We start from the raw sequence: 19929 nt of genomic DNA on the forward strand, positions 1-19929 counted from the left end.
AATACTGAAACCATTTAGGAAATGGAAGTCTTCGGTCTGAAAGAATAAAGGCAATAAGGCCGGATGGACCTCAGGACACATTTTTATTCTTATGAGAAAAGCAGCCAAATCCAGTAATGGACATATTATGGGTTAGTAGCTGGCAGAGTATGTTATTGTGGAGATTCTAATTGAAAGTTGTTGTGTTGTGTGAGGCCTCTGTTGTGTTGACTTTCAAGGGCAAGTTGGGGAAATGAAGCAGTGACATACGAAGCACAGGACATAAAAGCATCTTTTAAATCTTTAGGCCTCGGAGCAAAGGACAGCAGCATTTAATGTGACTTAACTCAGACATTTGTTGAGAAAGCAGAATAGGCATTCACAGAAAGAAAAATGTTAAACAATTATTTAAAATCAAATAGATTTTTGCCTCATAATATTAGTAATTCCAAAAGATGGTACTAAGATAATACCTTAGTGATTCTGTAGTAGAAAACTAGAAACTTACACCGATAGCAAAATATGTTTAAAGCATGTACTAAATTGCTTCAGTCATGTCTGACTCTTTGTGACTGGTAGCCTGCCAGGCTCCTCTCTCCATGGGGATTCTCAAGGCAAGAATACTGGAGTGGGTTGCTGTGCCCTCCTCTAGGATTTAAAGCATGGGATCTACTTATTTGTGTAGAGAATTCAAAAGAAGAAGGTAAGATTACTGCCTTTGATGAAGTTGGTCAGAGTAGATTGCTGTATGCCACATGGTACCATGAACAGTATCTGGGCTCCGTAGGTTCAGATCCCACCTCTCACTTATGAGCTCTGTGGCCATGAGCAAGTGACTTCTCTCTACACCACAGCCGCCTTATTTGTAAATAGGCATAATATCTATGCAGCTTCTGTGGTTGTTGTGAAGATTATTGAACTTAATCAATGGCCTAGGCTAGTACCTGGCACATAAATATACATTACTATTTTTTTTACTGGAGTGTAATTGCATGACAGTGTTGTGTGTTTCCACTGTACAGTGAAGTGAGTCAGCTATATGTATGCATGGACCCCTCCCTCTTGAGCGTCCCTCCCACCCCACCCCCACATTTCACCCCTCTAGGTCATCACACAGCACAGAGCTGAGCTTCCATGCAATACAGCAACTTCCCACTAGTGCTTCCCACTATACACATGATAGTGTACATATGTCAATGCAACTTTCCCAGTTCATCCCACCATCCCCTTACCCTGCTGTGTCCACACATCCATTCTCTACACCTTCGTCTCTATTCCTGCCCTACAAACAGACTCATTTGTACCATCTTTCTTGTATGTTATTATTTGTCAAAACCATTATCCTTAGCTAAACAAGTAAGAAACAACAGAGCAATATAGCCAGAACTAAAAAGTAATGCCAGGAAAAGGTAGTTGTCATACTGTGATGAAACTAGGCAGGAAAAGCTCCCTGGAAGTGGAGGGTCATGGAGGAAGTTAACAATGGTGATGATGAACGAATACAAGGCGGGGCTGTGTAGAGGAGGCAGTGACGTCTGCAGAAGCTCAGAGGTGGGAATAAGAATCCTAGTGCAAGAAACCTGTTGAGTGCTTCAGGAAGAATGAGTTAGATTTGTGTATCTTGGGTGTTTCTATTTCACATAAAAGGCAATAGACAGAGACTTTGCCAGGAATGAAAACATACTGGGGGATGTTATCTATAGTGGGCTAGAGTGTGGGGGTACTGGCAGGGTTAGTGTTGAACACCCGATGATGAGGACCGAATCAGGGCAGCAAATATGGAAATGAAGATCAATGTGAGCACCTTTAGAGGGAGAATTAGCAAATCTTTCAGGAGAGGGAGAAACTCAAGACAATCCCACAGATTTTAAGTCTGGGAAACTAGAAGGGGAAACTGGGAAGTGTTGCACGCTTGGGTAGGCATGGGGAGAGTGCTTAATTTCAGGTAGAAACCACATCCAAAAAGAGATTTCCTTCAGGTGTTGAGAGAGAGACATTCCAATCTTTGTTCAAAAAGGGAGAAAAATTATTATTGGAGAAGTCAGTTTGGGCAGACTCAGTGTAGCAATGGTAGCACAAAAACAGAAAATGGATGGTAGCAATGGTGATGTGAAAGCAAGTGGAGACAGAGAGAGGTCATAATACATAATGGATGGACTCCCCTAGTGGCCCAGTGATTGAAACTTTGCCTTCCACCTGAGGGTGCAGGTTCAATCCCTGGTCAGGGAGCTAAGACCCGGCATGCCTCATGGCCAAAAAAACAAAGCAGAAAACAGAAGGAATATTGTAACAAATTCAATAAAGACTTTAAAAATGGTCCAGATCAAAAAAGAAAAAATAATCTTAAAAAAATAATAAAAGATGAAACGGAAACCATCACAGGAGACAAAAAATCAGGGAGAGGAGGAGAACCCGGGAGGGCATGGGGCAACCATGATAAGTGTACATGGAAGTCTTGTAGGGGTGTCCAGACCCATTGGAGTGTACCTCTTATCCTTTCCAATGATGTGTTATGTGACCTCAGTTTCTCCTGAAGGTCTACAAGATGCTGTACCCCGCTGCTAGGAATAGTGAAAAATGGGGAAATATACATAGACATAGCTTCCGTCTTTATGTTCCTCATGATATGCTAGGAAACCAAAGTGCAGCAGAGTCAGAATACAGACCAGGCCAGGACCAGGGGGCAGATCTAGCAGAACTGGGGCTAGAGGGAGTCAAGAGTGGGTACAGGAAGCTGGGCATCAGGTTAGATCAGTATCTTCAACTTCTTCCTTGGTTGTGTGAATTGGGAAATGGGGACTCAACAGGAGAGGAATAATAGAGTGAGCTTGTGGTTACACCCATACGATAATTACAGTGAATGAGCTAGGTTCTTTTAGAATTTTGCCTAAGAATTTTCCATACATCTACACAGTCCATTCCTTCCAGTTTTTTGTTTTGTGTGGAAGGATACGTCTTCCTTTAAAGTCAATTGTAAAAGAAATATGTACCAGTAAAGCTTAATTAGGTAACCTAAAACAAATTCACACAAATCTGTACTACCCTTGTTTAACTTACATTTCTTCAGGGATATTACAGCTCATGTGACTCCTTTTCTTTCTTTTTTTTTTCTTATTTTTAGATAAATTCTTAAGTACTTCCTTATATTTGTACTTATTAAGGGGAACAATTTAGTTATGTTATTCTGTAATTTGTTAAGCAAGTCCATGTTCACCCTATAGGATTTTGTAAAATCTGATCATTTATGGAAATGGTGAAGGTCAGGCTTTATGGTCCAGCCAACTTTGATGGGAAATTTCAGGGTGTGCACAGGAAACAGATGTCCAGAATCAGGAATTAAGCGCCATCTAAAAGCATCTGAAAGGGCATAAGACCCTGGGCAAGTCCCTCTTCTTTTAGCTTTAAAACTTGGCTTCTTCATCTGTGACTGGAGTAGGGGATTGGCGGTAATTTTTATTTTCCTTTAGCTTTTAGTATTGTCTAATTTTTACAATGATCATGTATTTCTTGGCTTAAAAGCAAATAAAACAATAAGGCAGATTTCCATTTTGAAAAATAAGATTCTATGGGCTTTGGCATTGTACCTGGGGTCAGGATGGAGAAGATCAAATTCTCCTTTGGGTTTACAGAACTAAAAGAAAGAACTCAGCCTTGATCTGGAATGGCCCTAAAGCTCAGGGCTGCAAGCTCATTCATTCACTCACCCACTCATTCAACAAATTTTATTGGGCTTCTACTCTGCTTCAAGCTTTATTTTGGGGCACTGAGGATAGACCAACAGAATGACAGAATTGGGAAAAGTGTGCTTAATGCTTTTCAACCTGTGTAAAACCAGGTGGTGATCAGGCAACTATACTTGTATGTCCTTAAATGTAATATGTACTCTCATATTCATTGATAGTTTTTAAAGAAGGCTTATTCCCTTTGTATGCTGTACCCCTGTGGAGAGTGTGGGGAAAATGGTAACACAGAGAAGAGACTGTTGACTTTTCCTCTTCTTACCCACAAAGCCTTTCCAAATAAAAATACCCCATTATTTTAATTTGTTGTTATTGAGTTTGACTAGCAGGTGCTGTTCTACTTTGCAATGATAAATAATTTAAAACTTGTACTCTCACCAGATGTTAAAACCACAAATTAAAATAAACCAGATTCTTTACACATTTTATTCCTCAGAAATAGAGTTTTTAAAAAGATTACTTAAAAATATAACTGTATATTTTGGGCCATGCTGGCTTTTCAGGGTTTGGGACTCACAGTTCTTCACTATATCTCAACTGCCTTGAGACTCTTGTGCTCACACCTCATTCCAAGGGTTTGCAGTCCAGTGCATTTCAAATCATTTTGCCTGCCATCACCTAGACTGGGAACCTAGTTATATAAAAAATATACTTCCCTTCTTTGTCCTACCCTTAACCTATGCATCTTTTTACTATTCACTTGTCCTTGTCCAACATACTCTGTATTTTGACCTGGAGAAGCATATGGACAGAAGAGTTTGGCAAGCCCCAATCCATGGGGTGGCAAAGAGTCAGACATGACTGAGCAACTAACCCTTGTCCTTCACTTGACTTTCACTCTGAGTCCTTAAGATGAAGACTTTAGAGTTGGTAAAGGAAGTACTTCATTCAGTCTTTAGATCTGGTAAAAATCCAAAGACTATCTATTGTATCTATTCGGTACAAAAAAGTATGGAATATCTCTAAAGTACAAGACACTATATTGAACCAAAGGGATGAGTTCTCACCAATCCAGGCAGTATCCCAATAGCCACAAAGCACGCATCATAAATGAATTAGTAACTTTAGAGCCAACTTGATTAAAAGGGGAAGAAAAAAATTTCAATAGGCAGAATGAATTCAGCAGGTAATCTGTGAAAATCCTAAATGTTTTGTTTCTAAGGAAAAATGATATTTGTATACATCTCAAATTAAACTGTACTTCTGAATCAATTACCTATTTGAACAAACAAGCATTTTGTTTTTCTGTCTATTATTCTTTACCTATGTCATGGGGATACAAAATGAATAGGTATATTCATTCATTCTGCTTCCCTTTCTGTTTCTTTTATTTCAATCCCTTTCTACCTCTGTTTCTGTACTCCTTTTCTTTCTTTATGGTATGTGGGATCTTAGACCCCAACCAGGGATCGAAGCTGTGCACTTTGCAGTGGAAGTGTAGAGTCTTAATCACTGGACCACCAAAGAAGTCCTGTCTCAAAAAAAAAAGAAGTTCTGCCTCTATATTTCTTAGTGCATCTTGATGTGTTTTCCTCTGGTCCATGTGCATCTTTATCAGTACTCAATCCACTTGTTTCTATTTCCCTCTCCTCCTAATTATCCTGGATTATTCTTAAACGTCCTTTTGTATCATCAGGGAATACATTTTCAAAGGGGAAAATGTAGGGTAAAGGGATACATTTTCAAAGAGGTCAAGTTCAGCTCTCTCTCTGTTCAACAAGTACCGCCCCCCCGCCAAATGCCAAGCATTTTATGTGTATCTGGCAAAGATGGACTGGACACCAATAATACATGTGTGTGAATAGAACACACGTTCTGTGTAAACAAAGCAACATGGATAGGCCTACCAGTGAGAGGCAGTAGAGCTTAGCAGTTAAGAGCGTGGACTTGAGCATTACACAGCTGTGCTGTCAAATCCAAGGTCTGCCACTAATTAGCTACATGATCTTACATATTATTCATTCTTCCTAACATTCTTTTTCATTTTCTGTAAAATGGGGGAAATAAGAGTATCCACTTCATAGGGTTTTTGTGGGGATATAAAGAGATAATACATGCAAGTATTAACACAGTACTAATCATCTAGTGTTTATTATTTAAATAATAATTTACTATTATTTAAATTATTTAAATAATAATTATTTATTACTCATTGGATTACTTTTATTTATTGACTGTTATTCAATCAACATCAATATTAAATTACCCATCTAATCCGATTCTATGCAACACACAAAGAATTGAAGAAATCTTTTATATTTACCATAAAACAAAACAAAATAAAAAATATGAAGGTTTTGTTTCTACACTTCTCAAAGGACACAGGAACCTTAGGAAGTTGAGAAGCAGGAATTTGCTGTTGAGTGAAGAGTTTTGAGGATGTGACTGGTAACAAGGTCTGTCTCAGTAAGAAGTTCAGTTCAGTTCAGTCGCTCAGTCATATCTGACTCTTTGCGACCCATGGACTGCAGCATGCCAGGCTTCCCTGTCCATCACCAGCTCCCAGAGCTTGCTCAAACCCATGTCCACAGATTCAGTGATGCCATCCAACCATCTCATTCTCTGTCGTCCCCTTCTCCTCCTGCCTTCAGTCTTTCCCAGCATCAGGGTCTCTTCAGATGAGTCAGCTCTTCACATCAGGTGGACAAAGTATTAAAGCTTTAGCTTCATCATCAGTCCTTCCAATGAATATACAGGACTGATTTCCTTTAGGATTGACTGGTTTGTGAACTCTTTAAGATTGACTGGTTTGTGAACTCTTTAAGATTGACTGGTTTGTAAACTCTTCAGTAAGAAGAGTTCACACAAATTTAAACTGAGATCTTCTATTACATTTGGACTAAAGGCTTTTGAGCTTTGATGTATCTGCTGGGAAACCTGCAGTGATGGTTTATCCATGAAGAGAGCTTCAGTGAGACATACTTTTCCCTGCATTTAGCTTGCTTTCAAAAGCAGCTCTCTCGCTCTTCAAGACGTGCACTCATTGCATTCACAGCTCCTGCTTTCCATACCCGAATGTGAGTTTCTCTTTCTGATCAGAAGAACAGCTGCTATTGTACAGTTTTTATCAGATTCAGAGGTTCATATATGTAAATAAAGGGAGCGAAAACACTCATGCTGTTGTCATCATTCACACATTTTTATAGGCCTCTGAAATATACTGATGATTAGACATTTGAAAGTAAATATTTTTATTTCACCAGAAAAAATACAATTTTTTAAAGTTCACTGAAGCTAAGTAGTGGCCTCCCAGAACTCTATCATTGAAACTTTTTTACATGATTTAATGGTGTGACCAATCAATGATTATACAAAAACACTTTTATTTACAGTGCTTAGCGCTGTGACATTGAAATTTCAAATCAAAGAAGTTTTTTGTTACTCTGTAATCAGAAAATTGTTTCCCATTAGGAAGTTAAATAAAATATTCCTTTGAAACTGTCTAAATTATTAGAGGAGCTAAATTTGCTCAAAACTTCCCTTCAGTTCTCTCAGCAAATTCATCACTCCAGGGGAGCAAAAAATTGTTAAGATTTGTATCCGCATTTTTACTTTTAAGTTAAAAGATTTTTTTCAAGTAATTCATTTGAAAGAGATTTAAAAATATTTCTGTAAGGTTCTTATATTTATTTGATGTTGTGTAGGGTCAGCCTAACTTGAATGTAGGGGCACTGAGAAAAGGAGGTAATTTTCACTTAAGGGATCTTTAATTATTTATTTGTGTCTAGTCACATGAAAAATCAAAATATATACACATATTCATATTCTCGCTCTCTTTCTCATGCACCATAAATAGACATTATTTATTGCCTCTATTGATGTATAAATGATCAAATTATAAATGATGAAGATGGCATAGTTGGACCAATTTCCACTAACCTAACAATTCCTCTGGTCCTAAAAGTATCCTACTTTATGATGATCAGTAGATCAAGAATTCAGGATCTGCTTGAGGTGACACTTGTTCAGTAAGAATGAAAAATCTAGATTCTTAAGGACTTTACATGCTGACCCATAACTTCATTCTTAGCTGGAAAAAAATGTGGCACATACATGAGTCAATATACTTATAGTTTAAAATAGCACTGAAAAAAAAAGAAAAAGAAATAAAATAGTACTGAAATTTTCTAAACAATTTATATATGTGACTTATAGTGTATCAGTCTTCACTCACCTGAGGAGAGACGGGACAATGTAGTGGTTAAGCATGTGAATGATGAAGTCTGACAGACTTGAGTTCCAATCCTGACTTTGACAACTACTGGTTGGGTAACCTCATGACAAATAACTTAAACATCTCATGCTTCAATTTCTTTATGTATAAAAATGGGGATAATTATTCTACCTTACAGGATCATTGTAAACAATAAGCTAGTTAACCCATGTAGGGAAATTAGCACAATGACTGGCATAGAGTATATGCTCAATAAATGTTAGATGTTATTATTAAAGTCATATTAATGTTTTGGTAGGCTTTTGGTACAAAATAGTATTTAACTGGGTTTGAATTTTCACTGGTCTGTCAGGTCAGTCATTATGATTTGTTTCATCCTTCTTTCCTATACTGATCTGTATACTTGCTAAGACACTTGCTAAGATACTTGCTGAATACTTTCTACTGAAGTTGGGAAAGAATGAAAACTTCTGACCATAAATAAGTCTACTGCACAAATACAATTGCTGTATGAATATTTCAAAATCACATCTTGTAGCTATGAAATTAATCAATTCATTCATTATGTCTTTATCTTAAATATAGCATATAAAACTTAACTCAGAATATTACCTGAAGAGTTCAGTTCAGCAAAAATAGTTCTCAAGTTGAAAAAAGTATAACCAGATTTTTCATCCAGTGTTAAAAAGGAAAAGGAACCATCATTTGTTTAGTATCAGCCACGTGCCAGGCTAGGTGATGCACTTTATACACTGTGTGTGTGTGTGTGTGTGTGTGTGTGTGTGTATGCTCACTCAGTCATGTATGACTCTTTGCAGCCCCATGGGCTGTAGCCCACCAGGTTCCTCTGCCCATGGAATTTTCCAGGCAGGAATACCGGAGCGGGTTGCCATTTCATACCCAAGGATCCTTCACACCCAGGGATCAAAACCACATCTCTTGCATCTCCTGCATTGGCAGGCAGATTCTTTACATCTAGTGCCACTGGGAAAGCCCCTATACACCTTATATCATTTAATTATCAAAACAACTGTATGATATTATCTTAGTTTGTTCACTCTGTTATAACAGAATACCATAGATTGAGTGGTTTACAAACAATAGAACTTTATTTCTCACAGTTCCAGAGGCTAAAATGTCCAAGATAAAGGCAACTGCAGAATCACTGTGTGGTGAGGGTCCACTTCCTGGTTCATAGACAACTGTCTTCTCACTGTGTCCTCTCCTGGCAGAAGGGGTGAGGGAACTCTCTGAGGTCTTGTTTAAAAAGGGCACTTACCACATTCATGAGGGTTCCACCTTCATGACCTAATCACCTCTCAAAGTCCCAAATTCTAAATACCATCACATTGGGGATTAGGTTTCCACATATGAATCTAGTGGGAGGACCCATTCAGTTTGCAGCAGACCTGGATATTATTATCCCTATTTTATAGCTGAGGAAAATGCATGTCTGAAAGGTTAAGTTATATGTCCAAATTTATACAGCTGTGGACCACAATCTGATTCTGCCTGCCCCAAGTCTCAAAACCTTTTCACTGTCATAAATTGATCAATAGAATTTTTCATGTTTCAACTGGTTGCCTTGGCTGAAGATCCATCATCTCTGCCATGCCAAAATAACTCCCTAAGATGAGGAGGGGCATCATTCAACGAAGTTATGTGGCAACAGAGAAAATGAGGTTATTGGGCTTAATTGAACTGCCCTGCTTATTCAGGTAAATTACTTACATGTGTAGACAAAGTCATTGTTTTCTTTGCCCTCAAAAAAAACTCCCATGTTATTCCCATTTCACAGAAAAATAGAAACAGAGAAGATCAAATTTTCTCCCTCCTAGCCAAAGGAGGTTGTTGGCATAAATCTTCTTGACTTTTCTCTGGATTTTTCTCAATAAGATTGTGTTCACCATTAGGACGGGACTTAGTCATATCATCACTCATGAAATCTTAAGGCTGTCACTAACTTTATAGATAATCTGCTTCAGTGGAATGTTACTTTTTCATTTTTGGACCACACACTACTTTGAGTCTCTGATGAAAGCTATAGACACTCCTCCAAGAAAAATTTATATATGCACCCACAAAACTTGGCACTTACTTTCGGTGGTGTCATGGTCCTCCATCCACAGACCTCATGGGGGCCCTTCAACATGGGGCCAAGAATCCCTGATCTAATGAATTTTAAAAGTTCATTTTACATAAGAAGAAACCTATCTCAAGGGATGTGGACCTCCTCAAGATCACCCAGCTAAGCTGGGGCAGAGCCTGCTGGCACAGTGCAGGCTCCTGAATAAATGGAATTGTCAATAAAGGTGCCATGGCTATTGATCAGGAAAATAGAGCATGCTTTGGGGAAAATAGTGTATATTACAGTGTAAGATGTTTTTTAAATTTAAAAACAGCTTTTGGATAATATTACAAAATAAGAGGAGATTGTAAGATGACTTCCCAGGGAGCAAAATGAAAAGCAAAGAAAGATAAGTAGATAGGCACAATGAAAAGTTAATTGTTAGCAACTAGGAATTGAATTTTGCCATCTTAGTCAAGAAGGAAAAGAAAAATGTGGTGATTTTCCAAGGAGAACCCTGTTGCCATCAATTTTGGAAGTATTTTATTTGACATACGTTGTCTTGGCAAGATTTCTTTATATCAAGCTTAATTATGATTCTAAGTTATTATGTAGGATTTCTCCATCCTTACCAGTTTCACCTGAGCAATTCAAACTCATCAAAGGATATCTCTCTATAAAAATGAGAGAGGTAAGAACTGATATGATTAAAGAGGATCTTGTGTTTCACCTTCATCACGACAATCTTTTGGGAGAATGGGCAGATTTGAGTGGGACACAGACATGAGGATGTCTCCCAGAAAGCAGAATCATGCAGACTTGGGTGCGAATCCTGGCTGAGTTAGGAAAGATGATTCTACTTAGTCTCTCTGAGCCCATTTTCTCGTCAGAAAAATGGCCTCATAACAGTTCCTCCTCATGGGGTTTCATATAGATTGCAAAGCACCAGGTAGATAGATGACTGCTGCTGCTGCTAAGTCGCTTCAGTCGTGTCCGACTCTGTGCGACCCCATAGACGGCAGCCCGCCAGGCTCCCCTGTCCCTGGGATTCTCCAGGCAAGAACAGTGGAGTGGGTTTCCATTTCCTTCTCCAATGCAAGAAAGTGAAAAGTGAAGTCGTTCAGTCGTGTCCAACTCTTAGCAACCCCATGGACTGCAGCCCACCAGGCTCCTCCGTCCATGGGATTTTCCAGACAAGAGTACTGGAGTGGGTAGCCATTGCTTTCTCTGAGATAGATGACTGATGATAGACAAATGGATAGATAGATGATAGTAGAATATATATGCTATATATGACATGAATACATGATACCTTGATATGATTAAAAAGTGTAAGTGACAGTGTTAGTTGCTCAGTCATGTCCTACTCTTTGCAACCCCATGCACTATAGCCACCGGGCTCCTCTATCCATGGAATTCTCCAGGCAAGCATACTGGAGTGGGTTACCATGCCTTTCTCTTGGGAATCTTCCAGACCCAGAGATCAAACCTGGGTCTCCTGCATTGCAGGCAGATTCTTTACCATCTGAGCCACCAGGGAAGCCCCATGATTAGTGCATGGTAAATGTTACCTGTCGGTGCTAGTTTTCAGCTGGCTAGAAGACAGCGTAAGGAAGGAGCTATTGGGAAAGCCCCCTCCAAAGTCATCTCCCAAGAAACTCGACCCCTCTCCAGCAACATTCTGGGGTTTCTGCACATTCTGCACATTCACTGAGCATGTGCACAGACCCCATGTCTTCAGACAATCTGGTTTCCATTCTACTCCATTTCAAATCTGTTCTAGCAGTCACTTTGAAAGTGATGGGAGAGTTATGGATACGAAGTCTCCATGCTGAAAAGAAAATCTACCTCCTTATTTTAAAGTCTTTTATTCTTCTATACTAGTTTGAAACCAAGATAAAAATATAGGGTAGTCTGGTATCTAACATATCAAGATTTTTTATCTTGATAATTTATGTATTAGTTAATCACATATTCTAAACAGGAGTTTTTTTTGTCTAGTTGAATTATGGTCTTTTTTCATATTACATAATTGTGGTTTCAATATAGTTAAAGAAGTAACTTAAAGACTCTCAACATAAAACTATACTAATAAAATAAAGAAGTTATGTGCCTAATTTTTACAAAATAACTTTTAATCACTTTATTCTAAATTAGTGATTTTATTCATTTTAGTTATGAAAAGCCAATACATACAAAATAATATTATGTAATGTATACAGAGATTATAGGGCTTCCCCGGTGGCTCAGGAGAGTGCAGGAGACAAAGTCTGATCCCTGGGTTTGGAAGATCCCCTGGAGAAAGGAAACGGCAACCCATTCCAGTATTCTTGACTGGTAAATCTCAATCCATGGGGTTGCAAAAGAGTCAGACACAACTGGGCAACGAGACAACAATAATATAGAGGTTATAAATCATTGTAATGCATACATTATAAACTTGTCGTTCATCCTAAGACCTAGAACATTTCTAATACCACTGAAACTCCCTCTCCAGCCCCACTCCCTTGCCACGCGTGCCCCCCCCCCCAGAGGAAACTAGAACCTTGAAAAATAAAATTCTAAATAAGATAATATGAACTTAGGTGATAGTTTTTCTAGGACCCTGTGATCCAAAGTTTTCCAAAGATTCTTTCCAGACTCAAGTGAAGGTGTTCATGAGAAGCCCACTGTTCTCTGAGAGGGCAACAAATTTGCCTTTCTAAACATTGAGGACCAAAGAAGTCCTTCTATGTCTATAGCTGGGAACTTTGGAGAAGTATCACAAACAAAGAATTCTCTACAAGCAAAGAATGTTCATCAAAATCAAATAAAATGTAATGAAGACTATCAAATATGTATGCTGAATACATCTATTCTGCTCACTGGTTTTCTGATTGACCAGCCTAGTATAAGAGATCTGCATTGCAGCCATCATTTGACCAGGTGGGAATGTTGGACAGGAATGATTACAGACTATTCCAAATTCTTATTCAAGGGAAATCTATCTCAATTGCTTTGAAGTCTTCTAGGGAAATTCTTGACCTTTATTAGCCCAAAAGTTCTTAACATTGTTACAAGAACATACCACTGGATGTGAAACATGAGCATGCTGGAATGAACAGTGGCTATATAAATGGATTCTCATCCATCTGTGAATGAAGTTAAAGAAGAATAATGTGCATACCTTAGGAACAAAACCAGTTCTTTTCATGAATTTGCTATATAATAGGTAATGTTCATCAGGAGTCGGAAAATCAGTTTTCAGTCCATAAATCTTCATTAATATTCAGATTCTTCCATTTTAAAATCTTTATGAGACTGTGAAAAAGTATAAATTTGAACTATTTGTAAATAAAGGATTTGACTAATATGTTAAATATGCAAGCTGCATTCCATGGCTTAGTTATTACGCACTTGAGAGCACAACTTTTTAAAGAATTTTGGAAGAATTCACCCTCATTTAAAGGCTTGATTTGCTAAGTATAATTAATTTTTATGTATGCAAATTTTAAACAAGTTTCTAATGTTCTGTTACTCTGGTTGAAGTCACCAGACATTCTTGAACATATTTTCAAAACAGAATTTCTTTCAAAATATTACATAATTTGTACAGGCCTTCCTTTCAGTTGGGCTTCCCTGGTGGGTCAGATGGTAAAGAATCTGCCTGCAATGCAGGAGTCCTTTCAGTTACTCTAGATTAGTGAGATTTGACATTACATCTGAGATTATTACCAACTAAATAAATTAAAATGTGAGGGTGTATTTTCCATTTAAATAACCCCCTACATCACATACAGTTCCTTTGTTGGAATAAAAATCTTGGTAAAATACACATCAGCCTCTATAAATAGCAGCCATAAGCCTGTACATTCAGGAGAGTCTCCAGAGAGTGTATTTTAAACTGCACATTGTTTAGAATAGGAAATTCTTCTGATGTTCATATTTTCCATTGTGAGTGACATGGTCTATTCCATGTCACATTTTTACTGGCTTCCATCTTCTTATACCATTTAGGGATCCAACTGGTAGATTCCAGAAGATTGCTCAATATGTGCTTTTTAGTTTCTTAAGTAGTCTGTGTCTTACTGCCCATGGGAATTCTGCATAATGAGGGGCTCTCCAAATGAAAACTAGATAACTTCCAGAGCTGGGCCCAGCAGCTAGGCCATTGAAACAGTCCTTTATCTTTGGAGCTAGTAATTCTACTGTGCCCATTCAATATAATAGCAGTCAATCCATTTTTCATTCCCACAGAAAGCTTTGCACTGTTGGCAGGACTTTCTGGAGAAATCAAGAGACTAATATGGAAAATAACTGAGCAGGAAGTGAACAAACAGACAAACATGATGAGATGATGGGTTATCATGCAGATTCCAAGACAAGGAGCCTCAGCAGTTATAATTACACTGCATCTTTCCCAAGGCACTATTGGCAGCCATACTAGCTGTATGCCTCTGCCCACTCTTTCCTTGAAGAGTCCTTCTGTTTCTCTAATCAAAACTGTTGTGTAAATCTAACTTTTTTTAGTAGGGGCCCATTTTGGAGATCTAATACTCCCTCACCATTTCTCCTTCCTTGATGAAGAGGATGAGAAATTACTTTTTAAGGGGACTTGGACAAAAGTTGTGATATACAAGGAGTTGATATCTGATGCCCTTCTTTGCTGATACTCCCCTTTTAAGAGCCTTTAACTCTTCCCACCTAACTAACCATGAAAGCAAAACATTCCTAATATATGTATGTTTTCTGAGCCAGCACCCTCAGAGTATATCCTGGCTGCCCAGGGAATATCATTGCTACGGAAGCTCCATGGTTTATGAACTGAACAGAATGAAGCTTTTATAAAACTCAAGGCTGAGGCAGAATGGAAAATCCTAATCCTTTCATTTCTAAGTGCCTTATACCAGAGGCACATGAATATAAGTTCTATCTCATTGAAACATTTATCAGAGCAACGGTAGCGTGAACTGGGGAGACATGCCCTTCAGAAAGGAGTTAGTTTTCCGTAAGAATGCTGACTGAAGTGAGAATTACTGCTAGGGAACATCCTGGTATCGTGTTGGGTTGTGTGATCAGAAATTAGACTCTCTTCCCTGCGTTCTCAAGTTTAGAAATTCAAATCATTGAACTCAGACTTGCAAAGCAGCACATCCAAGAGCATACAGTCAGTGGCAGCGTTCATTCTGGAAACTCTGTCATTGACTTTAGTTCCGGTGCTCTCCTCTCTGCATTGTGCTGCGCCTGACGCCTCCAACTGCCTCTAACTCCATGAAAGAAAGTACCTTTTAGATCAATGATTAAAAAAAAAGGACGCTGTATAAAGATTGAGCAGATCTGGGCTTCCTCAACAGTAAAATAGAATTAACACTTCTCAGGGTAGCTGAGAAAATGAAAAGACATATGGACAAATACCATCAAAAGTGTAAGGGGCTGCATGTGACAAATGCTTATCAGGTAGAGATACCTGTATGATTTGTTTAAGTCAAATTCACTTCCATTTAACTCTGTGTGTTGTGGCAAGTTTCTTTCTGGTCATATAGCGTGTTTCAGACCTTCTGGTCATATAATGTGCTCCAGAGGAATGTTCACACTTCACATTCTGCTGTGTTACGCTGTCTAACTGGCCCTCAGGTATTCAAGTCTTTCAAAAATCTGACTCAAAGAAAATGCTGTAAAATGTTACCTCCTACTCTCCCCAGAGTCTATCACCCCTGGAAAGGCCTTAGGACCTCAAATGCAGATTAAAAGATACCATTTCATCTTCCCTTTCCTAGTGGTGAATTGAAGAGAAAATTCAAAAGATTTTAAAATGACTTTATCCCATTCAAAATTAAATCCTGCTGCTGGCCACTTACCTATCTGATTTTGCATCTAAGTGAGCAAAAGTCCTCAGGCTTAAAGGGATTTTGTGCTGCTCCACACCACTGTCCTTCGCTCCTGAAACTCTTATAAGTGGTGAACTCTTACCTTGAAGCCCCATCTCAACAGTCATCCTCTGGAACAGTCCCTAGTCAAAGTGACTGATTTCCCACCTTGGGTTTCCCGAAGCACTTTTCTGGTACATTAATTATTATCACCCATTTTATTTTTTATTTGTTCACATGTCTGTTTTCCCCACCAAACTGAAAGCAACTCTAAATCCAAAACTACATCTTACTTTTATTTCCCCAAAGACTCATACTCAATGCTGAACAAATGAATGAAAAACCAGCTACTTCAATTTATATCTGTGTACCAAGGCAGAACTTTGCTTACTTCAATAAGCTATTTAGGGACTTCCCTGGTGGTCCAGTAGTTAAGACTTCATCTTCCCAAGCAAAGGGTGTGGGTTCAATTCCTAGTCAGAGAGATATGATCCCACATGCCTTGAGGCCAAGAAAACCCAATGCATAAAACAGAAGTAATATTTAATAAATTCAATAAAGACTATTTTTTAAATGGTCTTAAAAAAAAAATAAATTTTCAGGGGGAGGCAGAAACGTTGGTGACCTCTGTGGTATTCTCTGAGTACCAGCACCATCCATACAGTGCTTGAGGTTCCATCACTCTCCTGACGGGCCACTGGAATTTTGACTTCCTGTATTTGTCTCTAGAGATATGAAAAAACTCACCTCCTGTATTTCTCTGATTATTAAGGATAGTGGACTCCTGTTCCATGTAATTTTTGACCATTATGTTTATTTAGTTGCCTCATGAAGGCAAATGATATTAATATGGTAAAAGTAGATTCCCTTTGAGTTTCCCTGGTGGCTCAGCGGTAAAGAATCTGCCTGCGAGGCAGGAGACCCGGGTTCGATCCCTAGGTCGGAAGATCCCCTGGAAGGGGGAAATGGCAACCCTTTCCAGTATTCTTGCCTGGAGAATCCCATGGACAAAGGAGACTGGTGACCTACGCCAAGGGGTCACAAAGAGTCGGACACAACTGAAGGGACACAGAGACAGCAGCAGATTCCCTTTAGTTGGCCTATTTGCTCTAGTATTCAAGCTCTTAAGTGTTATTTGCAATTAACATGTGCATTGTAAGACCAGATAATCATTGAATTACAGGGTTCATACCAAGCTCCAAAGAGTCCAACAGTGAACAAACCATGTAATCAAAAATTTCTCTAATGAAAGACCAAGTTTGTGGTCTGGAGGAGTAAACTTCTTCAGCTAATCCCAGGAGGATGGGCTGAAGTAGATGAGGGTTAGGGTCAACCTCAGACAAGTATTTACTAACGCTCTTTCTGAAATAGAGAGTGTTTAACGCTCGAGTTGGGTCTAAAGTTTAGACTCTAAATAGTGCACTGTTTTCTAGCATTGGGATGTTGTGAGGAACCAAGGGGGGAAAAAAGAAATAGAGAAAAGATGTTAGACAACCCAAGACTTTTAAACCAAGATATGGATGATATGGACAGTTAACTTTATTTTCAGTGAAATGGAGAACTTTTTGTTTTTATTAATAGTTTATACACCTCCAAAAGTATTGTTTGGAAGAAAGAAGAGAAGCATTTATAAATAAGCATTTATTTATAAGTAAACTATTTATAAATAGTTATCAGTCAAAACTCTAAGATTCAGATTAAATTCAGTAAACATTGACTATGATACAACACGGTAGGCACTAGGTTTCTTAATTATAAAAGTATAACCTTTGGTTGATTTGTTACCCTAAAATTTGTAATTAAAATGAAGTTAATGAACTGGAACACCCAGAACAGATAGGCGTGGATGCACTATAAAATAGTCTCAGAATTGTATCTTTTAATTTTTAATTTAATTTTTAATTCTTAGATTCACTGAAAAAGAGTCAAAAGGAAAGATAATTTGAAGTTATTCTAGAAAGACACTGAATTCTAAAATACCTATGGGAATCTCAGATTACATCAGCTTTCTCTACTTTGAAACACAGTTTAGAAAACTGAGTGCATATTTCGGGTCACTGGCTTTCAGATTTGACTTGACTGAATGCTACTTTTTATATAAGTATCATCCATTTTACTTTCTTTGTTGTCTTCAGGAGGTCTTAAAAAGCTTTCCAGATGGCTTTTGACTTCTAAATAAGAAAAATGAATGCAATTTTTTTAATTAAATGTTTTCACTAAAACCCCTTCTCTCTTCTGTTCTATAAACTAATGAACAAAAAGGAGCTCTATTTGTTTTTCTTGCCTTGGTCTTAATAACAGTTTTATTTCATTGCTCAATAACTTCAAAGTAAAATAGTGTCCTAAAGCTGAAGAGCTTCCTCCTAGTCTGCTTCTAACCTCTTGTCTCAAGGCATATCATAAAGACACTCAAAAATTATACTAAAGAACATTTCTTATAAATTCAACACGTGTCAAATTACATTAGGTCTCCCAGATGTAAACAAATGGAATCTAACTGTAATCTACTCTATTAGTCAGTCTGGACTGCTGTAGCAGAATGCCAAAGACTGGGTGGCTTAAATAGAAAGAATTTATTTAGTGTAGTGCTGGAAGCTGGGAAGTCTAAGATCAAGCTACTGGCAGATCTGGTGTCTGATGAGAGCCCTCTTCCTGGTTTGCAGTTGACTGTCTCCTTGTTGCATCTGTACACGGAGGAGAGAGACAAAAAGCAAGCCTTTTCATGTCTATTCTAATAAAGACACTAATCCCACTCATGAGGACACCAGCTTCATGACCTAATTACCCCCCAAAGGCCCCATCCCCTAGTACCATCACATCCAGGGTTAGGATTTCAGCATGTTAATTTTAGGGGATACAAACATTCGGTCCACATCTCTGATGGGATCAGTAAGTCTGAAAAAAGAACGGGTCAGTAGAAGAGGTCTGCATTGTTGCCCGGTCCAGGTTTGGGACTGGGTATCTAGGAATATCCAGATGAGATAGACCTCGACTCTCAGGATTTGTTCAGTCTTATGATGTGATAGATATTTTCTCCACCGAAGGAGGTGTTTCTTCACATCTCCCCTTAGCTTGGGTGCAATCTTCTTTATGGTGCTCTCCCTTCCATTTGCTCTGACTCCATGTCATGAAGGATACTCTGGTGAATGAGACTTCCTGACACTCTGGTGTGGGAACTGGGGGCATCCTGGTTGGGAAACAGGAGCTTCCCAGCCACTGAAGAGGGAGGCCATCCATTCTATCTTAATTAACTGGCCTTAACTGGGCATTCTGATGTACACATCAGTTTCTCGTTAGTCTGTGAGCCAGTCAGTTGAGACCTGTCCATTCTGAGAATTCCCGATTCAGTGGCTGGGGGCAGCAGAGCACCTAGAACTTGTACCATGAGAAATACTCTGAAGAAGACCACTCCGTGGGAGTATCTGGTAGGACCGGTCAACTGGCCTTCTTCATGCAGCATCTCTAGTCCATTGCTGTCCCCCTTTAACCCAGAGAGCAAATGATGAGAATTCTTTCAGCATCTGTCATATGTCTGACACTATTTTAGGCTGTATCAGATGCCAAAGAGGTATTAGGAAACATCCCTGCCAGAAAACAGGTGAGAAGAGGTATATACATGTGAACAGTGAATAAATAAGACTCTCTGTATCCATTCATCTATTTCTATTTATAGAAATAAATATTTCTATAATACTAATTCATGTGATCTGTTAATCACAAAATAGGACAATACCTTAAAAAGTGTCATTTATGTAATATAAATAGTAAATGCTACCTCCAAAGTATCCAAAACACACAATGGATTATTTCTCTAGCAATAGGAAGAAATACATATTTAATCCAGGTCTGACCACCTAATAAAGAAATCAAGTTTTTTTCAGACCTTATGTATCACTGGAAAAAAATCTGGATTTTATTCCAGCTCTGAAATCCATGTGTAAATTTTATATCCAGATGTATAAAGTGGACATTAGAAAATAAATTTATGGTGTGGAAATATTTAGATAGTTTGAACTGTGAATTCCATGGCTTATGAATTACCATGCTTCCTTTAAAGATGTGACTTTTTCCCTGCACCAGAATTATATTCTGAGTCCCCACAATAGTTTCTTAATTCCTTCA

General features: G+C 38.4%; 1 protein-coding gene across 9 annotated transcripts in view; it reads left to right on the forward strand.

Moving 5' to 3' along the window:
- The window catches only part of CALD1 (caldesmon 1), a 227170-nt gene that overhangs the window by 123561 nt on the left and 83680 nt on the right, over window positions 1-19929 (forward strand). The gene's annotated exons all lie outside the window — the stretch shown is intronic.

Source organism: Dama dama, chromosome 18 (genome assembly GCF_033118175.1).
Source record: "Dama dama isolate Ldn47 chromosome 18, ASM3311817v1, whole genome shotgun sequence".
Classification (NCBI taxonomy): domain Eukaryota; kingdom Metazoa; phylum Chordata; class Mammalia; order Artiodactyla; family Cervidae; genus Dama; species Dama dama.